We start from the raw sequence: 10,239 nt of genomic DNA on the forward strand, positions 1-10,239 counted from the left end.
GCGACGCGACTAACGTGTGGACGCTGTGTTGCGTTGTCGAGTGAATTGAATGAATGTCATGTGTGATGGGACCTAGGAGATGTGTAGTGTGCGTTGAAATTTTTCATAACGGTGGTGTGGAAGTTTAAAAGTAATGTAGTAAAGATCAAAGAAAACGGGGATTTTAGAGCTGGTGACGTCATAGGGAGCATCGGAGCTTGGGGTGCGTTAGATTTGGAATAACGGGGCTAGATCGGGAGCGTTAGATTTAATATACGGAGCCGGCCGGGGCCAAGCGGGCGAGCGTACTAAGATAAAGATAATAATATATGTTCTGTGAACGGGGGCTTAATAGGATTAAAGTTATGTTATGGGGGAAAGCAGGGGTTGTGTAAAAGTTGCGATGTGTTGTGCCGCTCGAGTCAACAGGACTGGGCCGTTTAGGAGGAGTGGTGTTGGATGCTAAGCTAAGCTAATAGGAGCTGGCGGCGCTGAGCTAACGAAGCTAAGATGCTAAGCTACCTGTGCTAACTATGTAGCATGGTTGGACTCTCGGGGAATCTCGCGTGTTGCTACTCTTTGCTAGTGCGGGATCTTAGAGAGGCGATGGACAGGTACTTCCGGTGTAGAGGGTTCTGGGAATTGTAGTTTTGTGGTTGAGGTAGAACGTCGAGTTGGCGTCTTGGGGTGGTTTACGTAATGACGCACTTGCGGGGGAGGCGTGGGGCCTCCTACAGGAAGTGGTGAGGCTGTAGTGCGTTGGTGATGATGAGCGTACGTTCCAGTGGGGGGCGCTGTTGCCTCTCTTATAGTTTCGCCTTTACAGGGAACGAGGTGCAGTAACCAAATAGAGATCAGTTGTGATTATTATAGGTTTTGAAGCGCGGCAATCTGTGGGGATTTGTGGGTTCTTTTTATCGGTTTTAACTGTTGTTGATGATGGGTGTGTTTACTGGTTTGATTATAAATCTGTGTTTGTTATGGGCCAAGTATGGTTGAAGTGAGAGCAGCGGCGTTTTGTGATAGGATTAGGGAGGGGATTAGGCACCCCGAACCTCTAGTCCTTAACAGGCGGCAGTGGGCTCGCAAGAGTCTGGGCGCACGTTAAACACAAATCTATAGTGCTGGGGAGAAACTGAAGGCCCTCGTGCGTAACGAGGTATGAAATAACATACCACTGTGGTACCGTCTAGTCGGCCCTGATGTCGCATGTAAGGTAAATGTTGGCACTGGGTGGTACGTGGGCGACAGTCCACACCTAGGAGCAGGGCGGTGCACCGGAGGGGGCACAGCTCCTGCCGTGAACAGGCAAGGCTGGCGAAAACGGTCAATATTTCCATGCCCAGAGCAAGCGGGGTGGGGACAAGACCGTCGGTTTCTAAACTGAGTGGCTGATAGGTACTACGGACAGTCAGCTGCTTGGGGTCCTGACTTGATGACGGACTATGAGGTCGCTATCGACTGGGTCGTCAGCCGGTTGGGAGAGCGTTATGGCAGAGACCATAAATGCACCTGGCTCAATGTACAGTCAGGCCACAGTAACCTTACTAGCCGATACAGGGTTAGTAGGCGAGTTGTGCTTCTGTGATCAGTGTTTTTGAAAAGAAAATGCTGGGAAGCAGAGGGATGAGGGGTGTCAATTCAGAGGAATCTGGATTGTCTCTCCTAAGATTGGAAAGGGGCCCAGCCTTAAACTGCACCTGAAGGTAAAATAAGGGGACTTCTTCCGTTCATGAGAGGAGACCTTACCGCCGGAAGTGGAGACCTGCATCTCTGTGGGGGGAGAGGGGCCGGCGTCGGACAAGGCAGCCCTAAGAAAGGAGCTGGTTGTACTGTCGTAGCGGACTGCCTAAACCTTACGGGGAGAGGTGCATCTAAGTAGGGGAAGGAGTGCATCCGAACGGGAGGAGGGTACTCTTAACTGGAAAGAGGTTAAAAGGGTCAAAGCGTGGCGTGAACAACTCCCCCCCCCCTTTTTTCCTCTGTCTCTTCCTCCCTCGTTCACGCTCTCTCCCTCCCTCCCTCCCTCCTTCCCTCCCTCCCTCCCTCCCTCCCTCCTTCCCTCCTTCCCTCCCTCCCTCCCTCCCTCCCTCCCCCCCCCCCCCTGCCCCCCTCCGCTCCATCCCTGTCTCCCGGCTTAACTTTGTGGGATGACAGGTGCACAGAGGGAGTTTTGTTTAGGATAGATTGCCTGATTGATTGATTGATTGAAATTTTTTATTAACGGATTGTTTAATGGGTACAATGCGGTGCAGCTCAATACATACAATTGTTAAGGGGATGCAGACCGGAGAGAGACTTTCGTCTTGTTTACATCAGGGTCCCCCATTTTCGTTTCATCATAGGCTTGGAGGGTTGGTTGTATTAAAATAGTGTTACGGTTTTGGTAGCAGTTAATGTTGCATTGTGTGACCCCCCCCCCCCCCCCCCCTTTCCTCCCCTTAGTCCCTGGATCCCTGTATCCCTCCCTCCTTTTTTCTTTTCCCTTCCCTGTCTCTCCTTGTATTTCGCCATCCCTAGATTGCGGCGTGTGTTGTGGGCATTTGGTTGTAGGTTTATTTGAACTACGTTGTTATTGTGTATGTGAAGTAGTGATATTCTTGGTGTGGTAAAGCTTGGGGTGTTTCCGTTCAGGTTCGAAACTGAAGGGAGGACGCTTTGGGCTGTGAGTTGACGGTTCTTTGTATATTCAGAGAACTGGGAGGATATTGCGGTGGCATAGTGCGGGTGTCCATGAAATTATTAACGTGGCCAGCTGTACTATGTGTCGGTCAGGGTTTTGAGTGATCTAAGTTGCTAAAAGTTTATTGTTTTCCCTGATTGGGTGGTTGGTAGCAGTAGCAACACTGATTAATTTTTATTAAGTGTTGTGGGGGGTAATGGTTGTGTGTAAGGAGTATTAGACAATGGATAGGAAGGGGATTAATGATTATATTTCCCAGGAAACTAGGTGAAGAGAGCACACAGGGGATTGGAAAACTCCAGTGTTCCTGTTGAAGGAACGGACAAAAAACAAGATAAGCTGTATCGTTATTTTTTCAAGCAAATCACACTGTGTCTCTTTAAAATATTAGTATAGTGTTGCCCGACATTTCCAATGCGTAACGAAGAGTGGAAATAATAAGGGAAATGCCACTGTATTAAGTCTGGATTTCTGCTTTCTTTCTGTACAGGTGCTCGGCCGGACAGGTGCTCTAAACGACTTCCATAACCATCTAGGGAAAACGGCCATGCGCCTTGGTATAAGTATGAATGATAAGCCAATTATCAATCCTTGTCTGCACAGTAAAATTTTGACAGTGTGAGTGTTTTAACTCAAGTAAGTAGAAAATAGTGTAAGACGGAGAAATTTGTTTTTTCAAACGGTGATTACAAGAGAGTGTTGAAAGTGGAATGAATGACAGTAACATAGGAAGTTCACTTTAGTGGGACATTTGATAGGAACAACTGAAGCGTTAGATGCAATAACAATAGAATAACAACAACGACAATATGGAAGAGGGCCTTAGTGATCGGGCCATTGGGGGGAGTAGGCCGAGAGCCTCTGCAGACATTTCCCAGATAGATTATACCAGTGATGATCTGATTGATTTGAATATGGACTTCTCTCATGTGACCAGTACGACAGAAGGACTTGGAATGATGACTTTGATTCCAACACAGGGGAGTGAACCAGTGACAACGGTGTTACTCCAACCAGAACCGATTCAAGCTGGAGTGTCCATTGCAGGCGACTGCGGTTTAACCAAGGGGCAGAAAAAGAGACTGAGGTTACAGCCGTCCCACGAAGTCCACTCTGGCCGGATGGCTGGAACTGAGACCGACAGCAGGTATGGAATACACGAACAGTTTCTACAACCCACCCGTTTCCCACATCCATCCTGCCCTCAGCACCAAAGCCAAGATGAGAGGCGGAGCCCAACGGTAGGACGTCAAGCCGCCCGTGCTGAGATGGGGGAAGAGGCAGCATACTATAGACAACAGAGAGCGTTTGTGACGGCGTTCGAACAACACGAGGCAGTTCATCGAGATCTGATGAAGACACAGCTGGAGATCGGTCAAGCCGCACACGAGACTCAGAGACTGGGACGAGAACTGGCGAGAAAGACTGTGCTACTAGAAGCGACAGCTGTTGAGATCATGCTTCGGGCGTCTGACCTAGGCCGCTGTGATCAAAGAATGCCCTGTGCTCTGTTGCCCGGACAGGGAACTGGGCCGCAACAGGGTGAACAGAACCGCAGGAGGGGTGAGTTTCCAGGCCCCTCCCAACAAGAGAAGGCCCGAGGAGAGGCAGCAGAAAAGGACAGGTATGCCCCTCTCTCCTCCAGGCAACAGGACATGCGACCAGAGGACAGGAGAGGGGTGGACCTGGCGAGGACTGTGGGGGGCCAGCCGAGAGACTGTGGGAGTCGTGGTGAACTGGAACCCCTGGGATGGCCGGCGTCGGCTGTGTGCTGGGGTTGTGGGGAGGTTGGCCATTTCGCTCGGTCATGTGACAAAGGGTGGAGGCCTCAGCGAACGTCCAGTAAGAAGCAAGTGTCCAAACAGGGTTGCTGGGAATGTGGGGAGTTGGGACATTTTCAGAGGAGGTGTCTGCATAGGTCATAGGTTAATTAAGAGCAAAGCGGAAATGCACAAACAAAGCCTTTGGGTGCTCGGGAAAATAGAGTTATTAATAAGTTAAAATGGGAAGAAGGACTGATTGGAATAAAAATAGAATAAAAAATATATAGAAGCGTTGATACATTAGATTATGAGTGGAAGCGACTAAGATGGATGTGCAACTAACAGGGAGAGATGAAATGACTGACAGATGCATGGGCCAATCGTACTAACAGTTAATTAATAGACAAATCATGGGTTTTCCTTTTTGCTACAGTGTGTCTGATCAACTCTTGCTGTGGCAGTGAGGAAAACATAAGGGAGAATGGTATGGTGGACGATTTTTGGTATCTCCCACCTGTGCAGCCTGGCCCGGCTGCACAGATTGGAGAGAGAGAGAAAGATGGTCACCGCAATGGCTCTTGTGGTCATGTGAACTCTGAACCAGAAGGTGTCAGAGAAGAGTTAAATAGTTGGTTTTAGACAGGAACAATGGAACACATAATATTAGACAGAGTTAGAAACAAAGGACTATTTATAGTAGTGATTACAATACTTGATCAAAGGGTGGTCAAGGTTGAATAAAAAAAAAAAAAAAAAAAACAACAATATTATTATTTCATTACTTATTTTATTTCTTTTTGGATTTCTAATTTTGCTGTCTTAGTTTTGCGGGGGTATTTATGCCTCTGGATGATAGTTTAATTCTGTTGGATGGGTGTGTAGCATGTAGGCACTCACAGTTTTTTGTTTATTTTTAATTTTCTTTGTTTTTGGTTGACTATATATTTTTTTAGGAACTGGCTGGCTGGGAGGGTTCTCTCGCCGGTCAGGGATAGCAGGTGGTGGTGACACAGCGAGACTGGTAGGAGGTCTGATATAATGAGCTGGAAACTGAGGATGGACGGGAGCTGGTTCATGGTTTGTTTTCCGCTCATTAAGGCTCCAGATGTAGAATCTGGAGGGTTGTGTCACTTTTTGGGTTATGATAAGTGTTGGGGGAACATATTTCTCTGTCTATAAGAAAGCTCTGTAGGTTGTTGGTCGCAATTTGGCCAGTTAGTGTTCGTGTAGGGTGCAGACATGTGAATTTGATGATTGACTTATGGAGGACTCTGCACCGGCTTGTTGAAAGCTGGCGGAGTGTGTGTGATGTGTGTTTAAAGGGACTGTGGTTTGTTGACCATGCACATAGGTCTGTTGGTGATTGGCCTCGTCTAGAGCTGACTGTCCGGACCGAGGAGCTGTCGGGAAACGAGGTATTTGATAGTGAAATAATGGTTATTCCACTGTCAAGGGTGGAGGTAGTTGTGTTGATCTTAAGATATTTGATCTAGTAAAACAGTACAGCACAAAAAGAAATGAGACAAAGATGATTTGATTGAATGCTAACGTAAGAAGCTGTGAAATACATAGATAATGAATTGGAGAAAAATGTATTGTCAAAATGCAGAACAGTAGAGAATGTATCTGCGAAAATAACTGTTTCCAATCTATTGTGTGTTTTGTAAATAATAATCCAAAATGCAAAAAGGACAGAAGGAAAATCGGAGCAGTACCAGAGACCTGCATACAACGAAGAAGGGGCTGTGATTAGCACAAAATACAACAAGAAGAAACAAAACGGTCAAAAACGAGTTAGCAGTAAAGGCCTTAGGAGGTTTAAACAGGGATAACTGACAGGGATGAAAGCAAAGGATAATTGAGGCCTCAGTGGTCTTTTCAAGGAGAAGAAATAATTTATGTTGCTTGTTTGAATTTCCCTCAAATGTTTAGAGAGTTAATCTTTTAGTGGTGTGATGTATTAATCTTTTCTTGCAGAGTCCATTACACAAAATAGACATTTAAGCTAAGTACATGGATAAATATAGTCTTAAACGAAAAGAAGCTGAGAATGGTACGATCATCTCTTTGCATAGAGAGACGGACCTAGACTGGATGTCATAATAATAACTGATAATGTATATAAACTGTGAAAGGAGGAAAAGGTAGGTGAAATGATGATTTTGTAACTGTACAGATGGAAAGGGTTTTGTAGTTCGATTTGGGTCAATTTTGGATTTTTTTGAAATTTTGAAAAATATTAGCAAAAATTATGGATATGATTTTTAACATGTTTAATTTAGAATATTAATGTTGTATAGGAGGTTATTAAACCCCCTAAGGGTGGATTGTCGTATATTTCTAAATGAAAACATGAATAAATGCAAGTGAAATGTATAAGGAAAATGATTTGAAAAACAAAATGCTACTTGATAGAAAGGTTATTTAGAACACCATGTGAAGGTATTCCTGAGACCCTAGGGTAGAGGCGGTTGACTCCCCAGAAAACAGATGGCTGACCTTAAAGACAATAAAACTGACCCCTACCCTAAGTAAGGACTTTCAAGTTACGACATGGCAGAATGGTTAGGGGACAGAGTAAAAGGAGTGGTAAAAAGAGCCTCTCAGATAGACGAGTCAGCAGCACTCAAGTAAGGCCAAATGTTCAAAATGCATCCAGGATATAGAAAAAACTAATAAAGTTACATGTAGGCATAAACTCTTAGAAACTATTAGAATAACTTAGTCACAATAAAGAAAAGAAACTCTTAAAGCTAGAAGGTAAAACTATACTGTATTGGTCAAATGTTCATCAGGAAAATAAGGTGTTCTATTAAAGAACGGATATATAGGGTTTGTTATCTGGGCACTGTCTGGAAAAGTAGTCTGGTTCTTATCTAGACTATGTAAACCTTTTAGTCATAAGCATGATGTTGTATTACTCAGTGAAAACTACCCTCTCATTAAGTAATGATTAAAGTGTCAGCAGATTCAAACTGTGAAAACCGTTGTCAGAAGACCCAGGAAATTGTGTAAACATGTGGTCACAGGACACCCTCAGACAAGTTCTGCTGGAATGTGACAGGAATAGGCAGGGTCTCCCCCCCCCCTCTCTCTCTCTCTGTCTCCCCCTCTCTCTCTCTCCTCTAATAAAAAGGGCGAATGGCGACTCATGAGACACACGACTCACACCAGAAGGAACCTGGAGAGACTCGCCACACACACCCGGTGACACTCAGAGGAAACGGAGAAAGCGCCCTGCAGAGCCAAGCCGTGAGACAGAGGGACTGAGACCCGATGACAGACGAAATCGCTTCGCATCAGGAGAAGCGCTGACACACCAGAAAGGACCTGAAGACCCAGAGACATGGGGACAGACGATGACAGAGATCGAATCGCAACTGGAGCGCTGAAAACCTCCACCGACAGAGGGAGACTCGCGACTCGACTCGCCACTCAGGCTACTGAAGAGCCGATGACTCAGAGAGCCATTGAGACCAGATGACCGAGCCGAGGTTCATAGCGGACTCCGCCGATACGAAATCAAGCACTCCCGGCCTGATCGACGAGGAGACCAGGTTGTCTTGACAACCAGGACAGCGAACAGCACAGAGAGACGACAACAGCCAAATGAAAGAGACGATGTACTGTTTTAATTCCTAAAGCTGTTTTATTAATAAACACCGCCGCCCGTTGATTTTGACCATATCGTCAGTCTCCTCTTACTTGAAACCAAACATCTGAAAATACCTAAAACCATGCAGAGGGAAGGGTGAAATAGAACACTATACGATCAATGAACTTAGATAAGAGATACATGAATGAAGAAAAGACACTTCAATGACCATATGATTTGAGTGCTTAATGAATGAATCAAATGCAAATGTATTATACTTGAATTGGAAGTCTCATGATCGCCTAACCCCCGAGAAACCCATTCATAACCTACTGCATGAATTCAATTCCAGACCACTACCCCTCTTTTAGGCTACCATGGCAACTGGCAGTTATGACAAATGTTGATGGCAAAGCCTCCCCAACCCAAGTAAAAATTATATTTCAAATGATTTCCTTCTCGTTTGAAATATGTTTCAAACCTGTGTCTAGACTGAAACCTTCACGGCAGTCCTCTGTCACTTGGCTGTGGCACCTGAAGGCTTCTCCTTTGGTCTCCTACCAGGAGGGGGCAGTGGAGTGCACAACTACAAACGGATTAGCCCAAGTGTCAGTCTTCAGTCTTAAAGGGGCACTGTGCAGTTTCCATGGGTAGGGGCATAGCTGTCAACATTGCGAAAAAACTTGAAAGTTAGCCCCTCCCCCTCCCACCGGCCCCGCCCCCTCCCAATGGAGCTGCCTCGTCGCTGCCATCTGCTGGTCAAAACCTGTATGTACCCAGCCATTCTACAATCTGAAGTTTTCAATTAAGTGTAAATGCTATAGAAAATACAGTAAATTACCTTTTATCAAAATATTAACCATTAAATAAAGGTTGTAATCTCTAAATGTATTTGATTTTACTGTAATTTGACAGTAAGTATTTGGAAACCATTGATGCCAGACATTTAGTTTTCTTTAGGGGATATGTTTACATTTGAAGGGGCCGGCTCCAATTAGTTTAGAAAACATACTATTTTAATTAATTAACCTCTGAGGTCGCAGCTATTTTAGGTCCCCCTGGTCAACTTTTATAAAACTGCTTGTAAAACCTAAACCCTGTATTGTACCATGAAGTGATGTACATATATTTATTTTCAGAACAACCTGGGCTATCAGAATATATATGATTCAGTGTTGTCAGATCAAGGTATACATGCGTTGTACCACTAGGCCTATATATAAATATATAAAACATTTATAATAATCACAATCACAATGCTGGATCTAACTAAATGGATTTTTGGAGACACATTTATGGGAAGTTCAAGACCGGACCACAAAGCTTCTGGAAGGGTTAGAATGACACGCGACGAGCCAACGACGCTTCCCATTCGTACGGCGATGGTCTACCGGCAGCAAAAAAAAACAGCGAGTCGCTCAGACTCTGTGTTATGATATTATAATTAAGGCTGTCAATCTATTCAAATATTTAATCTGATTAATCGCATGATTGTCCGTAGTTAATCGTGATTAACCGCAATAATATGTTTGATCTGTTCTAAATCTACCTTAAACTGATCTTTTTCGTCAAACATGAGAGTCAACAGATGCTTGCTCTATGCAGCCATTTAACACAAAAGGATGACCCTCATGCATTGCAAATTTGCATCAAATTCGAACCAGAGTGATGCACAAAATAACTTAAAAGAAAATAATAATTTAAAACAATATATTTATACCTGTATATCACTGTACATATTAGGGCTGTCCCCGACTAAGGATTTGGATGGTCGACTTAAAAAAAAAAAAAAAAAAAGTATAATATTTTTAATTTTTTAAATCTTTTTATTTATTTTTTTAAATTTTTTTTATCATTCCATTTGGGCTGTGGGGGGTGCTTAATGTCTGAAGGAGTCGACTGAAGGCTTCTTGTCCTCTGCAAAATCATGCAATTGGTCCACTGATGGATACATCTTGATATTTGTCTAGTCTAGTGTGTTCATTAAATGGGTGAAATCCTCTTTCAGTGCCTCTGTGCCTGTTTTCGTAGGCAGTCAGCCTCTGGTATGCGTGCCATTAGCGTTAGCCACGCTTCTAGGCCTCTTTTATTTTGGAAAGAATGATACATTTTTTTTTTTTTTTTATTATATTCAACTAAGAGGTTGGCCAGTCGACTACGGCCCCTTTCGACCGATTAGTCGACTAATCGATTAATAGGGGTCAGCCCTAGTAGATATT

This window comes from Notolepis coatsorum (genome assembly GCF_963971535.1).
Source record: "Notolepis coatsorum genome assembly, contig: SCAFFOLD_158, whole genome shotgun sequence".
NCBI lineage: Eukaryota > Metazoa > Chordata > Actinopteri > Aulopiformes > Paralepididae > Notolepis > Notolepis coatsorum.